Source organism: Lepisma saccharinum, chromosome 17 (assembly GCF_977018435.1).
Source record: "Lepisma saccharinum chromosome 17, izLepSacc3.1, whole genome shotgun sequence".
Lineage (NCBI taxonomy): Eukaryota > Metazoa > Arthropoda > Insecta > Zygentoma > Lepismatidae > Lepisma > Lepisma saccharinum.
In genome coordinates this window covers 17,831,831-17,853,123 of record NC_139245.1, presented here as the reverse complement: position 1 = coordinate 17,853,123, position 21,293 = coordinate 17,831,831, and the positions used below count along the sequence as shown (strand labels likewise).

At 39.4% G+C, this 21,293-nt stretch overlaps 1 protein-coding gene across 1 annotated transcript in view; it reads right to left on the bottom strand.

Annotated features, from left to right (window-relative positions):
- Positions 1–8,208, bottom strand: part of LOC146001557 (uncharacterized) — a 497,775-nt gene extending 489,567 nt beyond the window's left edge. The window contains exon 1 of the mRNA XM_083139030.1: positions 7,890–8,208. The gene's annotated coding sequence lies outside the window, so the exon portion shown is untranslated. The remainder of the gene's footprint in view (positions 1–7,889) is intronic.
- Positions 8,209–21,293: the final 13,085 nt, after the last annotated feature.

Below are 21,293 nucleotides of genomic sequence, written 5' to 3'. Positions count from 1 at the left end.
AGCTAACTGTAGAGCAGGGCCGCGCATATCGGCAGAGGAGGAGTAGGAAATTCGAGTGGTAGAAGCGCAGCGTTGCCAACCTTACGATCCTAACCGTACATGTACGGACGTCGCTAAGCACGGCAGCTCAAAATTTGCTCTTGCAGTTTTATCCCTAATATTTCCCTAAGAAATTCTTAAACCAATCGTACGGACGTGGAGACAAAAATACGGTCCGTTTGCCATGTGCGTTCGGTATTATCCTTTCCAAAAGTTTGCAACACTGAGGAGGAAATCGGATAAGTCCCGTCGCCCATTACACAATCCCGTTTCTCTCACTGTTCATTGGTGGAGCCGTCTCGCGTCACGACTTGCGCAGAGACTTGTTTTCGTTTGCCTGCTCCACAGTTAGCTGGGACGGAGTATACACGCAAAATTCGCAACGGGCTATTGGAATTATGCTAAACTGGACTCATTTTACAGCTTTAAATGCATTAAAACAAAAATATAGTGTATCGTTAAACATGTAAACACTTTTTATTTTTAAACGATTTATCATTATTGTTATTAATAATAATATATTATTGGTATTAGATTGTTTGCGAAAAAAACAAAGTCCTGTGGCTAGCCACAACACACTTTTGCCCGTGGCTGTACATGATACGTGCGTAATATGCTTTCTACGTCCACCAGCAGATCTGTGAATCCTGCAAGATTGGCTCTCACGTGTCTCCAGAGCCTCGTGCGTGCAAAAAAATGACGTCACGTCCGCCGTCCGATGCTCATCTCGAACGCGTCACTAAGCCACACCGCTGGGCGACGAGAGGTGCGGAAGGGTCAGAAGGATACGCTTCCGGTCAGCCCAGATGCATGTGCATACAGCGACCGAGATTTATGTTTCCCACAGTCATATGTTATTTTGGTTCAACATTTCGCCACGGCTGGGGGGAGTAGGAAATCCGCGCGCTTCCTGCATGTACAATGGCCTCACTTTTAGCTGTCAACTTTTGCTTTTCGTTCTTCTTATGCTTTTTCAACAGCGGTGTTGAATTCAGCTGTAAAGAAACAAACGTTGAGGAAGTGTAGCAAATATTCAAGTACTGCTTTGTCCATGAAAATCTTTCAGCAAATATTGAAGCACTACTTTGTCGATGAAAATCTTTCAGTAAATATTGAAGTACTGCTTTGTCCAGTAAAATCTTTCAGCAAATATTAAAGTACTGCTTTGTGCATGAAAATCTTTCAACAAATATTGAATTACTGCTTTGTGCATGAAAATCTTTCAACAAATATTGAAGTACTGCTTTGTCCATGAAAATCTTTCCGTAAATGTTGAAGTACTACTTTGTACATGAAAATCTTTCCGTAAATATTGAAGTACTGCTTTGTGCATGAAAATCTTTCAGTAAATATTGAAGCACTACTTTGTCCATGAAAATCTTTCAGTAAATATTGAAGTACTGCTTTATCCATGAAAATATTTCAGCAAATATTGAAATACTGCTTTGTCCATGAAAATCTTTCAGCAAATATTGAAATACTGCTTTGTGCATGAAAATCTTTCAGCAAATATTGAAATACTGCTTTGTGCATGAAAATCGTTCAGCAAATATTGAAATAATGCTTTGTGCATGAAAATCGTTCAGCAAATATTGAAATACTGCTTTGTCCATGAAAATCTTTCCGCAAATATTGAAGTACTGCTTTGTGCATGAAAATCTTTCAGCAAATATTGAAATACTGCTTTGTGCATGAAAATCTTTCAGCAAATATTGAACTACTGCTTTGTCCATGAAAATCTTTCAGCAAATATTGAAATACTACTGCTTTGTACATGAAAATCGTTCAGCAAATATTGAAGTACTAGTTTGTGTATGAAGACAAATATTGAGGTACTTCTTTGTGCATGAAAGCCGTTCAACAAATATTGAAGGATTGCTTTGTGCATGAAGAGTCGTCCAGCAAATATTGAGGTACTGCTTTGTGCATGGAAACCGTTCAGCAAATATTGAAGTACTGCTTTGTGCATGAAGAGTCGTTCAGCAAATATTGATGTACTTATTTGTGCATGAAAACTGTTCAGCAAATATTGGAGTACTCCTGTATGTATGAAAGTGGTTCAGCAAATACCGAAGTACTGTACTGTTCAGCAAATATTGAAGTACTGCTTTGTGCATGAAAGTCGTTCAGCAAATATTTAAGTATTTCTATATGCATGTGTGCATGAAAACCGTTTTGAAGTATTGCTTTGTGCAAATATTGAATACTCTGCCTCCACAGTATGCAAGTTCGCCTGCCTGGAGCCCTTAGGGTTGAAAATGGCTGCATCAACCTCTCCGAAACAAAGGACGGATCAACCGGAACGCCGACTTCCGCCGCGTAGTGATAATCACAGCGCGCTACGACGTCAGGGGCACCGGGTTCGAAACCCGGCATGTGCGTTCTTTGTGAGTGTCCCTTTATTAGTGTCATCATACTATCACTATCACTCATAGCCAAAATTGGCAGAAGAGCGACGTAAAGAAAACCAAATCAATCACACAACCGGAAGTACTATGCGAGAAACTGAAACGGGATTCGAACCTAGAGACTCTCAGATTACAAGGCGATTACTAAGCAATCGAAGATACTTGCAAATTTAGTTTCAAAATGTTTCCTAGAACTCAAAAGTGACGCTTTGGTGCTAGATTTACTTAATTTACATAACATTTTTCACACTTTATGCAGGACATTACAGCATAAATGGATCAATTAGCTAACCAGTCAGAAGCACGGAAAAAGTATATGCTTCATTGTAGATTCCTTTCTCCAGACAGTTAACATTTCTATCTCGACAATACCTCACCACCATATCTGGAAATTTGCGAAACGTTCTCTATGTTTTATGCAACTAATCGTGCAAATAAAGCATGCACGGTTGCTAGCAAAGTACCTTTCACATCAGGACAGTCATAAAAATATACAACTTCAACTTCACGGGTCGTTTTCAGATAATGAATTTTATTGCCTTGCAAGAAAATTGCATTCAAGTGCGGTTGTGTTTGTGATTTCTCGCAGCAATTTGATATTTGCCTCAACCCAGTTCACTGCAATGATGAAAATCGACGATTCGTGCAAATGGGTAATTTGGTGTCGTATACATATCAAGTTAATCGCATATCAAGTACAATTGGTGTTGTAAGACTATGGGGTGTTTATAGGCTTTTACTGATGCAACCGTCGCTCCCAAGTAACTAAGTACGAAGTGAATGGATATTTGCTTTACGTATAGCCTAAATGTAATTTTATTTTGCTTATTCTACGCCATTTTACATCTTCTTAGATTAATCGTGACGATGAGTATGAATGATGAATTGATGAAATTAATGAAGGGACGCACACACAAAGGACTAGCCATGTTCAAGTCGGGCCACGGAGGCTGACTAGGGAATGCATTGTTATGCATTGCTAAGCTTTTTACGATTCGGTTTCGAATGAGGGAGTACAAGGTTCTTCCCTCAAATGTTAACACCTCTCTCTCACTTTTCCTTATTCTTCTTTCTCCTTGTCTTTCCTTCTGGCTTTGCTTTTCTTTCATTCGAATTCGTTCCTTCTCTCTATCTTTCCTTCCTTTTCTTATTTTACTTTAATTCTCTCTTGCTCCCTCTTTCCGTCTTTACATTTGTCTCTTTCTTTTTCTCTCCCTTTCTCTCTAGTTTATCTTACTTCTCTCTCTCTCTCTCTCTCTCTTTATATATTTTATGTTTCCTTTTTCTTTCTATCCTTTCTTCTCTCTCTCTCTCTTTATACCTTTCCTTTTTCTTTATCTCTATCCTTTTTGCTTTCTTTCCTTTCTTCTCCCACTTTCTACCTTTCTTTCCTTCTCTCTTTCCTTTTATCTTTCTTCGCTCTCTTTCTCTCTAGCTTATCTTCCATCTCTCTCTTTCTATCTTTCTTTCCTTTCTCTTTTTTTTATTTTTCTTTCTCTCTCTTTATATCTTTCTTTTCATTTTTTTTCCTTTTTCTTTCTCTCCCTTTCTATCTTTCTTTCCTTTTTCTTTCTCTCCCTTTCTATCTTTCTTTCCTTTTTCTTTCTCTCTCTTTCTATCTTTTCCTTTTTCTTTCTATCCTTTTCTTTCTCTCTGTATCTTTCTTTTCCTTTTCTTTCTCTCTCTTTCTATCTTTCTTTTCTTTTACTTTCTCTCTCTTTCTATCTTTCTTTTCTTTTTCTTTCTCTCTCTTTCTATCTTTCTTTTCTTTTTCTTTCTCTTTCTTTCTTTTCTTTTTCTTTCTCTCTCTTTCTATCTTTCGTTTCTTTTTCTTTCTCTCTCTTTCTATCTTTCTTTTCTTTTTCTCTTTTTCTATCTTTCTTTTCTTTCTCTTTCTTTTCTTTTTCTTTATCTCTTTCTATCTTTCTTTTATTTTTCTTTCTCTCTCTTTCTATCTTTCTTTTCCTTTTCTTTCTATCTTTCTTTTCTTTTTCTTTCTTTTCTTTTTCTTTCTCTCTCTTTCTATATTTCTTTTCTTTTTCTTTCTATCTTTCTTTCTTTTTCTCTCTCTCTCTCTTTCTATCTTTCTTTATCTCTCTCTCTCTCTGTCTTCCTTTGGCAGATATTCATTCTCGAACATGGTACCGTGCCTACACTGTAGCAGACGAACGAGCGAACAGAAAGCAGAACGCAGACAACGTGTGTGGCCTTCTTCACAAATATCACCGCAACATCCACCTGAACAGTAACGCTCTCCATCAGGAAAACCTGTTTGCGGAGTTGAACCTTGCGATATCCCTGCCTAACCCTTCTCGCTGAAATGATGGATTTGAGAGTGAGATGTGTGGGAGGAGAGAGAGAGGGGAGCGTCCTGAGACATCAAAGAATCGAGTCTTCTACACGCGAGTGGGAGATACATCAAGACCCCGTCAGCCTTGGAATCTTTAGTTCTCGACCTTTACACGACCTACCTACTGTCTACCGCTATACAGTAGTACATAATTACAAAGCGGCATTGATACACTTCCATGCAGTAGGCATCTATGTAACAAGTTTTGGTTTCATATGTAAACAGAGTTGGACATTTTCCCCACAACCAACTACATTCGGAGACAGTACACATTCTGTCGCTTCGAGGTACGAATTGAACTTATGACAGGTCTGTGAATTAATACTGATCCAGATACCTCCCGTAGATTAGTGGTTAGCGTACTGATTTACAGGTTTGTCTTATGTTAGATCTCAACCATCGACAAAACAAGCGAAATGTGTTCACGTGAAGTCGAGACGAGGTGCAGCATTATAATCGATCCAAGTTTTATTTCAGGTCTATTTTATGCTCATAGGCTAATCGCGACTGCATTTATAGTTTACATTGGGATATGAACCACTGTATAATGTGCCTAAATCGGAGATTGACACCCGGACTCTTTGATTAGAAAGCGACTACTACGTCATCGGTAGACCTGTTGTTTTTGTAATTTTGTTATTTTACGTCGCTGTTCTGGATAATCGCGACGACGAGGATAAGTGTGATTAGATGAAATTGATGACGGGACACTCAGAAAGCACACCTATGCCTAGGCCAGGATTCGACCACTTAACGCACTCGGCAAGCCTCCTGGTGGAGGCACATAGTGGTACTGATCCCACTTTAAACGGTGGATCCCGTCTCGATAGCCTATTTGCGCATAAAGTGCACTTAAACATAAAAATTACATGCTAATAAATGTCTAATATTCGGTCAAGGATTTTTAGTCTGCTCAGAAAGTAAACTCAAAAGAAGAGCGAGATGGAAGTGGGGGGGACGATGAGAATAGATGAAGAAGAGAGAATAAAAGATTGACTATTTTACTTCGCTTTTCTGCCACTTTTGGCTAATTTGCGATGATCATATGATGAAATTGATGAATGGACACTCAAAGACATCCATGCCCAGGCCGGGATTCGAACCCGGCACCCCTGGCGTCGTAGCGCGATGTGCTAACCACTCCGCCACGGGGACCGGCGAAAGGATGAAACAGAATGCGAGAGGAAGATCAAAAGCAGATAGAAATAAAAGGCAGAATGAGAAATGACAAAACATGAAATGAAAGAACAGATCTAGTAGATAGAGAGAAAATAAGGAGTCAAAAAGATAAATAAAACAGGATAAATGCGAGCGAGAGACAACAAAAGAAAAAAGATAAAGATAAAAAGATGGGTGGCTTACTGCTAATTAGGGAATGTTGTTACCCTTTCAGCTCTTCCTATATTTTCATCGGAACGATAACAGTATGCATTCAAATGTAACCTAATCAGTCCCATTGTAAACAAACAAATGACGAACTGAAAGTCTCATTTCAAGGACGAGTGTTGAGAAAGATAAACAGTCTCGCATTCTTGTTGTCAAAAAATACGTCACTGTAAAGCTGTTATGATTGAAATTCGAGAAGTGAGGGGGGAGATGGAGGAAACAAGAGAATCACTGACACGAAATTGAATCCTAAATTCCATCCCCACAAAGTCTTCAAGCTGTACGCACTGCAATTCATTCAACGACACGATGGTATGACGAGAGCCAGATTTAGTTGTGTAACGCTTAGTGTAATGTGAAACCGGAGAATTGTCTCCATCCACGTAATCTTTATCTGAAAGAAAGTGTCTGGAGTTCGAGGTCCGGTGTAAGGCATGGGTACTTGCTTCGTCATTAGACTCTATACTATTCTCGGTGCGAAACAACGAAACGAATATAAAACAAAATAATGCGGGTCAGAACTGGAAATTCTGATTTAAGCTTAAATTTTGGAAGTGGAATAGAAACTTATTCTGAAAATGAAAAGCATAGATGGGGTTAGAATTACACGCTTGAAATACTGAGTTACATATGGGAAATAGCGAAAATAAAGGCAACATTTTTCGATGTTAAAGTAACATAAATAAACACGAATGAAATACAGAAAAGGAGGTGAAATGTAAGGGCGTATCAGACCTTGTATCTGTCTCTTTCAGCAGCAACTTAGTCAAAATTGTGTCTTTTTTCTTCTTTATTTTGAGAAAACAAGAAAAGAAAAAAAGTTTCCAGATATTTAGATTTTAAACGTTTCTTTCATTTGACTGTTTTAAGTCTACTTTAAGTACAGATAGGCCAATCGGAATTGGACATATAGTTTAAGGTTCGCTCCGAATCACTGTGCACGGGTATTGAATCCGGGACTCCTAGATTACAAGTTGACGACGTTACCACTACGCCATCGAAGAGGCCTGAATCTTATTCGTAATTGTCGACGCATTTGTGATAGAAAATATGCTTACGGGGTGAGAAAACTATGGGCGTCTGAAACGGTAAAGCGAGCTTCCCTCCCCAAAACCAGAAACTGAATGTATGGATGATATTACTGTATTATTCGCTTTGCCCCCCCCCATCATCCAAGATATTAACATCAATGAAATCATAGTAAATAGTTATACAATAGAGGAATTAATCCACACGGAGATGCTACTAAATAATGATCTAGGACGGGGACCTTCGTGACACAGATACGAAACGGTTGTGAATAGCTGATGTAATTTTAATTGACGTAACAACAGTCCGGCAGGAAAGGGGGGGGGGGGTCAATGTCTATTGATATATACAACGCGACAGTAACCAACTTCTCCGAACAAGTACGACATGTAAGACACGCAAGAGTGAAGACAACCGTTACAGAATTTTAGCAACGAAAACTGCGGCTTCAATCCGATCATAACAAGAAAATAAGTCGAAATGTAATTCAATGAAAGAAATTCCTGGACTGTCAGCAAGAGAAAAAAAACTGGTATGAATCACCGTCGTTTTTGTAGACACAGGAATTCGGAAATAATTTTTCTCCTTAAATTTTACGAGAACAAAACCTACGGAATAAGGACGAGAAACAGTTGACAAATTACATTGGGAATGAATGCAAGGGATGTTCCACTTACCGAGTTTAAGTTTATTTCCTGTCGCTTCTTGTTCCCTCCCGCGTACAGGGGGAGTTGCGATCGGCCTGGGAACGGTTTTTCCGTCCGCAACAAGACACCACTTTTCGACAAACTAAAAAAAAAAATAACAAACACACTGTCACAATTGTTCACGCATGAATAATGATAAAAGGAAACGTAGAAGTTACCAAAGAACACAATGTAAAAATACAGAACACCGTGACACTGAATAATATCTAGTTTATCGCTCGTTCGTTGTGTGCTCGGAACGCGAAGATCAACGCCACCTATGGAGAAGTTTCTCGCGAGCTGCTCCCGTACGCGCGGCTGCTGCTACACTGCCGTAGCAGACGACGTGGAATGATTTCCCGCGTTTTCCTCCCCCGGCACGCGAAGTTCACTGCGCAGCCGGATTCGCGCATGGCAAAACAGAATCTCCCCCTCTTTATTTTTCTTGTCCAGACCACTCGCTGTCCTTACGTCATATACGGGTGTCCAGAAGCATCCCCAAATCAAAACGGGGAGGAGGGATTATTTTTTTCTTTTCGGTGCATTTTCATCATTGGAAACACTTGCTCTTGATATACTGACTGAAAGTTGGTGCTTTCGCCAATCTATTTTCATTGTTCTGATGTTATTTCACAGGGTCACTATTTATCAACCCCACGCCGCGTATTTATACTGTTAGGTTAAGCACGACAGTGTCAGTCTAAAAAATAAATTATCGTTCTTGTATGTTTGTTTTGATCGATAAATTTGGTTTAATACGTTCATCTGCCACTTTTGGCTAATCGCGAAAATGAGGATGAGTGACGATATGATGTAATTGATGAAGGGACACCCACAAAGAACATCCAGTCCGGGATTCGAACCCGGGACCTCTGGTGTTACAGCGCGCTGTCCTAATCACTCCGCTACGGAGTTAGATTTTGGTATGTTTGTAGGGGTGTGTGGGTGCATGAGCACCCAGGTCATATGCACATACTTAACGCAATACATGCACGAACCATAACAAAACGATACTTTTTGTTTAGGCAGCTTTGGTGCCTGAACGTGTTGACTGCTCGACCTCAATCTCACCACCGAGGGTTTAAGGTTTGAATCCCTGGGGCTGTTGTGGTTCCCCTTCTTCAGTTTCATCTAATCATCATTCATCCTTGTCCAGATTAGTCAAAAGTGGCAGAAAAGTGACTCAAAATGAGAGAAATGAAATCAGCGTTTGGACTACAAAATATATTTTTATTTCCAGATGTCTGTTACTGTCATATTTTAATTCCAATATCCAGAACTTCCGACACTAATATTCATTATATGTCTTCTCGCAGTAATTGGGGAATTCTCCAAATATCAAGTGGCAACACTGCCGTAGAAGAGCTTTGACCTCCCCAATACCCAACTATAGCTCTCGCCACGAAAACAGTCCACTCAAGGTCACGCCACCCACCTACAGTGTTGCCAACAAGCAACAATTTCAACCGACGAAATCAACCGCATACGTACCACGCGCGAAGTATCGACTGAGCAGCTTAGAAGAAGTGCGGCAACCCTGGAGGGGCAGGGGGTGTGGATGAGGCAAGGGGAAGCTTCGACCTTGACTGGACTGTTTTCGTGGCGAGAGCTTAGCATAAAGATGTGACTTAACTTACTTTTGTGGGGATTTTTCACAGTCGCGGATGGTAACACTGCCAATGCTTTTTCGTAGGCTCGAACCACTCTCCTTCGACCCCGCGAACAATTTTCTTCCCAATTCCCTGGCCCCTTAGCGTGGCGAACCACAGTTGGATTTCAGATTTCGTTGATCGTGTGAAATCCAGCGGTTTCAATTGCGGCGGTGACTTAATAGAGGTGAGGGCAGAGATCGGTCGACCAGATAAAAAAGCAAATTGACTCAGGAAAGCATCGGAACCAGCGTTGAGGCGGCCTGATAAGGGATTGAAGGGAAGTCACAACCACATCGTCTGGCCACGAATTGCCCACCAAAGGAAGAGCGAATTGCTTAGTCCGGGTTTGTTTTGACTCGTTTCGTCTGTCATATCTTTCTTCCCCTCTCTTTTTCCTCCTTTGTTGATCTGAGAGATATTTTATTTTTATGGCAACACAGAAATTGTTGCCGAAACTTAAACTTCCGAAAAGAAATTTACTGAAATCCCCCCCTTCCCCCATGTTACGCCTTGTTTATTTTTCTACTACGTAATTCGTGTTATTTGTTTGGTTTACTGTTGTCATTGAATTTATAGTTATTGGATTTACGTTGAATATTATACAGAACAAAATGAAGTTGTCTAAAATCAGGACCACAACACCGGAAGCTGACGTCATTTCCGGTATCAAGAAATCTCTAGAAATCTCTACTCTGGCAACGGTGGTGATTAGACACAATGAAGATTGATTTAGTTTATTTTACTTCCTTTTTCTGCCACTCTTGGCTAATCGCGAAAATGGTTAATGGTGATAAGATGGATGAAAGGACAACCACGAATATATATGGACACAACACGAACCTCACATAGGATTATACTGCCTGTGGGACAAGACGCCAGACCCTTGCTAGCCTGAAAAATGCAGTCCAGAATGTACTACATGGAAGGGAAGTTAACATCTGGGTGTCTTATACGCCGAATTCAGATGTTGGCGAAGTGAAATCTATGGAAGAAACGATCTGCATATAAAGAGATCATTGTATTTATAATGTGTGGCAATAGTGACGTTATATAGCTGTGAGTGTTCTTAATGATACAGCTTCAATACATCTCGAGCATAAAGTAAGATATTGCGATTTCATCTTTGACATCACGTCCTGGAAAGGCTTGGTGCAGCCTTTTTAAAGGTAGTCTCATAACCATCCCGAGCACGGTGATTGGGCAGGTTACCGTGACGCCCTTGGGTAGCAAAAAGAAACGTCACAGCCAGATTTGTCAAGGTAATATACTCGTTACGTTTTTCACGTAAGTTACGCGTAATTTGTTAGTAATATACTTTGCGTAGAAAAACAGTATTTTTTTATGTACAGGACTCATTTTCTTTCGTAAATTAGTACCATAAAAAGTACTTTAATTATATTACATTTTAAACTTTAATTTTCTTACACACTTCAGCACAAAATCATTATTTGCGGAAGCTTGTTTATACAGTCAACTCACGCCCTCGCCGTCACTAACAGGTTTTTAGAAATATAATTGTTCTTTCACATATTTTTAAACTTTTGAGAATCCTGTTGATATATACGTCTTACACTAATACTTGTATTTATAACATAACATAACGATTAACGTCAATTTATTTGGATTGGACTTCAATGTTTTAGTAACAGTTTCAAATGTATTTTTCATACGTAGTACGAAACTATATACGTATATATAACTAAAAAGAACACTTTGATTGTTAATTGTTATACGTTGTACTGAAAAGAAACTGCTGATTGGAACTGAAAAATAAGTTGTTCATTGAACAATTAGCAATGAATGCCTACTAGTATAATAATGTAATGAACAGAACATTTAACTATATAATTTTTGTTTGTAAAATTCCAATATAAGATCACATAAAAATTCGGTAGGAAGGTTTTTTAAAGCCTTTTATTTTTGTTTTTTGTCAATGCCAACTGTAATACATAACAATAACCATCGTAAAAACACGTTTTCTTTTAATTTTTATGGTTGATTCTAGTTTTTTATATACTTTAAGTTTTGTACGTATTTTGAGCGGTTTTACGCGTAATTTACGTTATGATTGAATTATGGTTAGTAATTTATTAAATCATCCATTTTATTTGACACACACAGTACTTTTTGCTCCGATATTTCTATTGATAAGTAAAATACATTACATAACCCTTACACAGAAGAGGGGTATAGGACCGCATTAACGCACCTGAGCACGCGACAACTCCAGGCAAGCGTATGGCTTATCCTTGAACATTCTTCTCAAATCCCCTCCAACATTTCAAATTCTCCAAACATGCTGCTGGAATGAAGGAAGCAGAGGAAAAATCAGGATCTTCGATTTCCAAACAACCCATGTGGAGGCATACTCCCTGCTTAATACAGCGAGACAAAATTCCAAGTCGCTGGAACTGGAGGAAGCGTCGGCTTCCAGATGGTGTTCCGTATCTCTCACCCCCTTTCTCCCACCAACCCCCTTCGCTACATGCGGAGTTCTCTGATAAGAGTTTCTGCATTTTCCTGGACTCCCGATTCTTTATTCCGTGCCGGTACGGAATCAGGAAAAGGAAATGAAGCATTAAATTTTTAACTTTTTTCTTCTTTCTCATGGTTATCTGGTAAAGATACAAAACTCGAGGAGGAAACTTGGAGTAAGAACAAAATCAAAGATGACATCATGAGAAATAAAGTATTATTAAAGTTTTTTAATATTTATTTGTTTATGAAACATTGTAGAACAACTTCTTTGGCCTATTTTTTAGGTGGAGCCACTTTGCGAATGGAACAAAATTGAGAGACTTCAGAATTTTCCGTATCTAAATACTCTTTAAAGCGTTGCGGGGTGACTTTTCGGAAATGACAAACTCCCTACCACGGAGTACACCCTGACCTAGTGGCGCTATCGACGGAAGTCAATTCTAGGGGGCAAGGGGGGCAAACATTGACGGCCAAGGGCACCTGCAGGGGGCACAGAGGAGTGTATTGTAATGCATTTAAATAATATGTTGTATATACAGGGTGCTCGGAAATTCCCCTTACAAACTCCTAGGGCAAGTAGAGGGGACTGAGTAGACAATATTTGGAATAGGAACCTATGTTCGGAAACGTACCGTTTCGTTGCTACAACCATGACAATGTGTCGGATGTGCTTGTGTTGGTATGCAACCGATTAGGCAGTATTTGACGTCAGAAGATCACCTGATTGCACGTAACGTCTACAAATTGTTGTGTTCCACTGTCGACACAGGTATTGTTCAATGAATTCTTTGTTTCTTTTTTGTTCCCTTGGCATTGTTACCAAATAAATTTGTTTGTATTATGGACTGAGTCACACGTCATTCACTTCTGTACCTTACGTAACACGTCATTTGACATGGTTGTAATAGATGATTACACTTTAGGTCATCAGGTGATCTTCTGACGTCATATACTGCCTACCCGGTTGCATACCAACACAGGCACACCCGACACATTGTCATGGTTGTAGCAACGAAACGGTACGTTTCCGGACATGGGTTCCTATTCCAAATATTGTCTACTCAGTCCTCTCTATTAGCTCTAGGAGTTTGTAAGGGGAATTTCAGAGCACCCTGTATGTATTGAATGAACATTGAATATGTACACAATTTAGTGTTGCATATGTATTTTCTTATTTTACGAGTATGTCGCTACATGTCGCATATGTGTAAAACATATCTTGAACGCGATGATACATGCTAAGTACAAAATAATTATCTTCAGAATGCATTTATCATTCATTTTCTGCCATTCAAAAATTCAGTTTGTGTGCTTGTTTTCCATTATTAGTTAATGTGAAATTGAACGTGTTGAAAAAAAAATTTCAAATAGTTTGTTCCAAACAAATGCTTTAGCACCGATTATGAGGATAATCATGTCATTGATACTACTACTACTAGGCTACTACTACCAACCACTAGTAATAATAATAATAATATATATTATTATTATTATTATTATTATTACATTTTAATATTATATTAATATTATTATATATAATAATAATGTCATTATTATTGTTATTGGTACGTTTATCCTGGTATTTGCCGCCCCCGGACAAAAATTCGTGGTTGTGCCTCTGCCCTGACCTGCATTTTGAGGACTACCAAGATTCCGACGTCTGGACATGTCTAGTATAATCTTCTGCTGGGCTCATATTGTGTCGTACATGTGTTTGTGATTGTCCTTTGTGATTTATAAACTCCCATCTCGTTCTCGCTCCGGTCTCGAAGAGCAAATCTCGATTTCAACTCTCGAAATGTACGGTAAAAGCAACGTGTATAGCATAGTTTATCTTGTTCTGTGCTAAACACTGCTATCACCAATATTCGTTCTATATATTTCTGGATTTGCAAAAGTCTTGGTGTTATACCTAATTTACTTATTCATTTATTTATTTCGAACACAACATGCGAGGGCCCAATTACAGTGTTCTACATTTTCTGCTTTTAATTTGTAAGTTCACATTATTTAATGGCAATACATATTCTTCAAATTGCATAAATATAAGCAAATATAAAGCATGTCAAGTCTAAAATAAATGCACATCACAGAAAAAAATAGATGCTGAAACAAACAATAATATTATACAAGTTAGATTGAGAAGTGTGATATAAAATTACAGATTAATGTGTACAAAAGGAAAATATAGCCCATATGAGTACAAAACGTTAAATACTAAAATGAACAACGTATTATATTTACACTAAATATTTTAGATCTGAACCACCACGTACAAAACAAAATATAAGGGAATACTAATATAATAAATTATAAATTACATAAATGGGGGAAATAATATAAATACAGTTTGTTAAAGGACAGATTATATAACTTCAAGTTGTAATGTAGAGGCATGTCTTAATTGGATTCTAAACTGCAGTGAATTAAAATGAAAAATTCCTTTTGGAACTGAAGTCAGGATTTATCCTAAGTATGAATGAGTTAATATTTAAAGAAAACCTTCGGTAAATTATTAATTAGCGTTTGCCTAACTTTACAGTTCATGCTTATTTATCTATTTATTTATCCAACAGAATGCAACAGGTGTAAACCCATTACAGTATTCAACATATGAAGAGAAGCAATAATCCTTGTAGACGATAAAGTACATAGAACCTATAATTAATTGATACCATAGAAAGTACTTACATGCATTGAATGGAAAAATATGAATCGGACTTCCAAAACATGTGAAGTGTAGTGTTAAATGTAAACACATAGGATAGCCTATCTCAAATTAATTTCCTTCCCGTTGTTCACGTACCGCCCACCAGGGAGACGTAGAGTGAAATCCAATCGGAGAGATTTTTGCAAAGATTGTACCGAAACGGTGTGAAATCGTAGGAAAGGGGTTATTTCCACATCTTGCTGCATACGCGGTTGTGATAGCTGCGTATTGACAGCCATTATCCATTCTGTTTCTGACACAGCGTCGTCCTTAATGAGCTGCTAACCGCTTTGTACCCACCGAAGCGTGGGTGTAATACACGGTATGATACACACGGGCGCGAGGGTTGGAAATTCGGTGGACACACTCGCTAAACAAAACAAATTTTGAAGTCAATCTCATTGTTTACATTGATTAGTCCGCCCACGCGTGGAGATGCTAACTTGTATTTATTGCATTAATATCAAAATGTCGATGAGAGACGGGAACGGATTTTGAATGTCACAGGTGTTATTCATTTCTTTCCACTTATGTTGAACGGAACGACCTCCGTGGAGGAGTGGTTAGCACCACGATGCCAGGGGTCGCAGGTTCGCCTGGGCAAGGGACTTTGTGAGCGCTTCTTCATCATTTGCATCATATCATCATTCATCCTCATGTTCGCAATTATCCAAAAGTGGCAGAAATGCGAAGTAAAATATACCAAATCAATCATGTTGAACGCACTGGTGTACGCTGCTGATGGACTGCAGCCCCTCCCCGAAAGTTTGGGAAAATAAAACATTGAAATGAAAGTACTAAAGAACTCTGGAAAACCGAAAGTTGTAAATGCAACTCCCCTTAAAATGGCCTCCAATTTAAATTTCTGTCCTTGAACAATTTTCAAAACCAAGGTTAAAAATGATAAATATTTCATAGCTGTCCCACTCCTAGAACAAAGACAAGAGTCAACATTTGCATGCTTTGGATTTAAAACGTCCAAGTTTCCCTTATTTCACTCCACTATGTTCATCTCGTTGGCTGAGCGCGTCAAGTGGTCGACTTTCGATCTTGCCTCCGAATTTCCCGGGTTCGAATCCCGGCCTGACAATAGCTGTTGCTTCTGAGTACCTACGTGCCTCCACCGGGTATGGACCCCTTATTACAAGACAATGCCATTGTCACTACGACATCGGGAAGCCCGAGAACGGCAATTCTATATTTAGAAAAGAATGGAATTTTGGAGATTTTTTTTTTTTGCGTGGAAGAATATAAAGTGATAAAAAAGGGGGGCGAAGTAAGCCCGCCTTTACCCGCATACATTCGAGGGTATAACTTAAGTCCTGGTACCTTTAAATAAGCCAGGACGTCAGTTTCCTGAACTTAAACTGTTTCCCTGCCTTTTTATTTCTTTCCATATTTATTTATTACTAGCAGATTGCCCGGCGTTGCCCGGGTATTTATTTATCCCAATCTTCTATTAGACAGGAAAATAATGAATCTAACTATAATGTAAAATGAACTTGAAGTTGAACGGCATTGGGAGTGTCACTATTCATCTCAGCGGCCCCGAAAACTATGGATTCCACACTAATATCGGTCGTTTTGCATGTCACCCCCTTCCCACCCCCACCCCTAGGGGTGCCAGGGGTGTCTTGGAGTTGAACGGCAATGGGAGTATCACTATTCATCTTAGCGACCCCGAAAACTATTTATTCAACACTAATATCGGTCATTTTCGTTTATTTTACATGTCACCCCTCCTATCACCACCCCTAGGGGTGCTAAGGGTGTCTCACCCCCATATTATTTCTTTCCAGGTTGCAAGTGATAGGCGTACCAAGTTTGGTTGAAATCGCTCCAGGCGTTCGAGAGTTATGCCGACACAAACAAACACACACACATACACACATACATCCATTTTTATATAGAGAGATTTATAATATGCAAACAAAACATATATAATACATATTATATGAAGGTGACATAAGCAGTACAAAGTGCAAACCCATTCTGTGCCAAGTCTGGTAATTAGTCTTACTATGTTGAGAGTATAAAAAAGATGACTGTCCAGAGTTTGTTATTGTAATTACGCGTCTATTTGGATTTACCGATACTTTAGTGCTTGGTTATTTACGAGTATTTATTGATAAATATTGTGGGGTTCATAACAATTGTTTAGACGTAATGACCTATGCACACAGAGAACTAAATGCATCATACCGATTGATGCACCAGAACGCGCCGATTGATGCACTAAAGTGTGTTTTATGGCATCTGCGAAGAATCAGATTCACATTTGATGCATTTTTGTGCATTTTTGTATGTCGTAAAAGAAACACGAAAGTGCATCACCTGATGCAAGAGAGGATTTATTTCAGTCGAGATTCATTATAATGTCATTTTGTGAGTTTTATGCACCTTCCTGAATCTTTTTGAATGATGCACTTAAACGTTTCGTCTGAGCTACAGATTTTATTTAGCTCAGATGAAACGTCTACGTGGATCATCGAGAAAGATGCAGGAAGGTGCACCAAAACGCATGAAGGTGCATCAAAATGCATCAAATGATGCATTATATTGCATCTCGACTGAAATAAATCCTCACTTGCATCACATGATGCACTTCGGTGTTTCTTTTACGACATACAAAAATGCACTAAAAATGCATCAAATGTGAATCTGATTCTTCGCAGATGACATAAAACACACTTTAGTGCATCAATCGACGCGTTCTGGTGCATCAATCGGTATGGTGTTGTTGTGGAAATGTTGGGTAGGTAGAGTTGCGATTTGGCATGCACGGACGCTCTTCACTCGCTCTGGATTCCAGAAACAGGCCCGTTCGACTAGTCAAAGTATTTCATTTCTGGGGTTGTGGAGACTTAATTCCCCTTTATATTGCTTCACGATTTATGAGTAGAGATTTCTGTTTCTATATTAAATGTGTTTCTTTTACTCCTTGTGTGTGCTTCACTGTATTAAGCCCATTACACGTGCATGGCGTTTCTCGTCCCGCCCATACCGTCGAGAAGAAGTTCTTCTAAGCCAGATGCGTGGCCACAGCCGTCTAACGCATGACCACTTGCTGCAATGGCTGGACTCTCCGATGTGTCGTGTTTGTAACGTTATTTTAAGTATTCGGCATATTCTTCTTGAATGTACCGACTTTGCTATCCTCAGACAAACTTTTAATCTTGCCAGCTCTTTGTCATCCTTGTGTGTAAGTGTGGTGAATAAAAATCAATGTTGGCAACACTGTTCCAGCAAGAAGCCGATGTCTCTGGAGTGTTTCTATTCCAGTCACGACGTACGCCAGTTAAAGCTTTGTTAATTACGACCCTTGTTCATTGCGCATCCATGTTATACAAGTTAAGCCTATTGCTTTAGTTGAAATGGTGTGGGAATTTGCTCTATGCTTCTGGATGCGGCGTCTCCTTTGTTAATGCTGCTAAATGCTGCATTCTGCGCTAAGGCCCTGTCGCTTGCTCGTTCTAGACAAACAAACGGAGATCCTCAGCTCGTTGTGGGCCTCCAGGAAGGATTTCCTCCCTGGCACTGGTATGGAAAAGCACGGAAATTAATGTATCTTTTTGACTTCCACATTAAATCTCAACTGTTGCTTCCAACTTATTTCCACAAGATATTTGAGCTCTGTTTCTTTGTGTATATATATACATATGAAGCTCTGACATACTGGAATGACAAAACAACTACTATTATATTATTAAAGATGTGCAATTTGAAAATGTTGATTTTTTTCATAAATAACTTTATGGGATTTAACTTATTAATGTGATGTTATGTTACTCTTCAACCAAAGGTTATTGATGATATTTTTTACTTTTGTATGTAAGAGTGAAAAGAACATAAGTTGTTCACAACTTGCAAAAATTAGGGTTCCAACGGGAAACGTATATTTTCAAAATTGTCCGAAAATTACGGTTTACTAAATTTTTTCATATTCCCGGTTTTATTGCTAAATTGTGGAACGGGGATCTCATGTCTTCAAACAGTGGTCATTTATCGTGCTTCCCTGCTAATTTGGTCCATCCAGCGTCCATAAGGCCGTCGCTGGAACTAATTTTCGGGATTTTTCCGTAAGGTGGCAACACTGCTTTCCTTATACATTGCTATTATTTCCCCTCCCCCCCAAGAAGTATCAGTCTCTTTTCAATGAAACTTTGCGTGGTTGTAGGAATGTACCACTGCTACATGCTACAGTTTTTGTTCACTTTGTGGTGGCTACAGAGGTGTGTCGAGCAGGCATTTTTGTGCAAAATCTCGATTTTCTTCTTCTTTCTTCCTCTAGTTTTCATTACTGGACGGTACAGTAGATATGTTTCACCTCCACCAAAAATCATGTAATTCCGAAAAAAAAATCATCTCTCTACGACAATTAGTTGTCGAGTCTTGGCATCGTAGCACCCTGTGCTGTAGTCGACACGCTAACTACGTTAACGACCGGCTGGCTTTGAAGTCAACGGAGCGCGCCCACCAGCTGCAACAATCACATTCAATTCACAGTCTTGCCACACATCTACTCTACGTCACCTTGTCCCTCCGCGCACAACCACCTTCCCACGGTCTTCACATTGAAGTTGCAAAGTACGGCAACAGCGTATCCACAGTCATGTGACTGAGACGCCATGTGGAGTAGACGAGCAGAATGACAGCTGCGCCCATTGGCTGAAGGTTGAGTGGGATTGGACGAAAACAACTCGCCCGCTGTTTATCCCCACCCGCATTCGTGACGGCATCTCTCTTCAGATCTTGGACGTTAAACAAGTAAACGCGTCACCTATAACCATTCCGCCACGGAGGTCCCTTTTGTTTTCTTGACTTTCATTTCTTCTTTAAGATTAATCATTTTCTGTCTAATTTGTGCCGACCTCCGTGGTGAAGTGGTTAGCTTAGGATCCTACGAAGGGAAGGATCGAATCCCGGCCTGAGCATGGGTTCACTTTATAAACGTTTCTTCCATCAACTTCATCATATCATCACTCTCCCTCATCGTCACGATTAGCCAAACATAGCAGGGAAACGACACTAAGCAAAAAAATCAAATAAAAAATCAATCTTTATCTTGTGATTTTGAAACTGCCGCATATCCGCTTTAATATAACCCGTCACCACCCTCAGCTGTTGTTCTGGAAATTTCCAGCCGAGTCACTGCTTCCCTTCTCCTAAGCGAGAGCTCATAAGAGGACGCGAGAACAAGGTTGCGGGTTCGACCCCCCATCCCAAGGATTTCATAACTCGTGACACGTTGATGGGGGACAGGAGGAGCCAGCTGCTCTCATTTGGTGCTTTCTTTTGGATCCACTTGCCAAAAAAGAAAAAAGAGGAAAGTGTTTCCTAGAAAAGGCAGCGAGAGGTATAGACTGTCACAAATTTTCAGCAGTGGTTGTGGATGACACCGCCTTGTTGGGGAGAGGGGACAGATATGTGTCATAGTAGGAAGTTGGAGAAAACGCAGACGCTGTATACAATCCACAGTGCAACCAACGGTAAAGAAGATAATAGTAGGCAAATTGTCCCCAGTCTCTTTCGGGGGAATTTGGTGGGGGTCGTGACCCCCGCTTTGGCCCCAGTATTTTTAAAAAACAACATAAAAAAGATGGCGAAATGTGGGCTGACTACTAAAAGAGGTTTGAACATATTACCGATGTTTTTTTAAACGCATTTAACTTGCAAAATAACTTTGACTTTTGTGTGTAAAAATGTTTACGTGTACTAGAAGACTTGTTTATTTTCTCTATTAAAAAATAACACACAACTTTGATTGTGAAACACAACAATGAAATTGATAAAATGTTCAAATGTATCCCAGTCTCCGTACAGAGCAAGTTTGTTTTTTCTGAAGAGGTCGTACGTGTTCTTCTCCGATCTCTATCTACGGGGTAGGATGCGCACATACCTGTGCTAAAAATATTTCTGTGTAAGGAAAAGAATAAATAAGCTCCACCCCCAATTATAAGTGCTGAAAGCTAGCTTATGATTATAAATATTTAGTAAGCAGTGGCCGGACTCCATACAACGATTATTTCAGATTCTCTGTACCACTAGCGTACGCAGAAATACATATACCGGGTGCGTCAAAAAAATGTATACACACTTTGAACTGTCATAGAGAAGATTTATTTTCCTACCTACAAGGTTAAATTTCTGGGAAAAACTAATGTTATGTTTCCTCAACAGGTGGCAGCAGAATCGTCGATCTAGCTGCGCAACCCAGTTAGTGGCAAGAGAGTAACATCAACATGGCACATGAAGCACGATTCAAACTTAATGGAACTGTCAATAGGCATAATTGTGTGTACTGGGCTGAAGATAATCCCCACATTACTGTTGAAAAGGCTGTGAATTTGCCTGGTGTAAATGTGTGGTGTGGTTTGTCTCCTAGTGGACTCATTTGTCCTTTCCGTTTTGAAGGTACTGTAACTGGAGATACGTGCCTAACAATGCTTGCTGATTCCATTTTCCCTGCCATTCGTGCAATGTACGGTAATGACAGGTTTTATTACTAGCAAGATGGCACCCCGCCGCACTATCATAGGGATGTGCGAGAATACC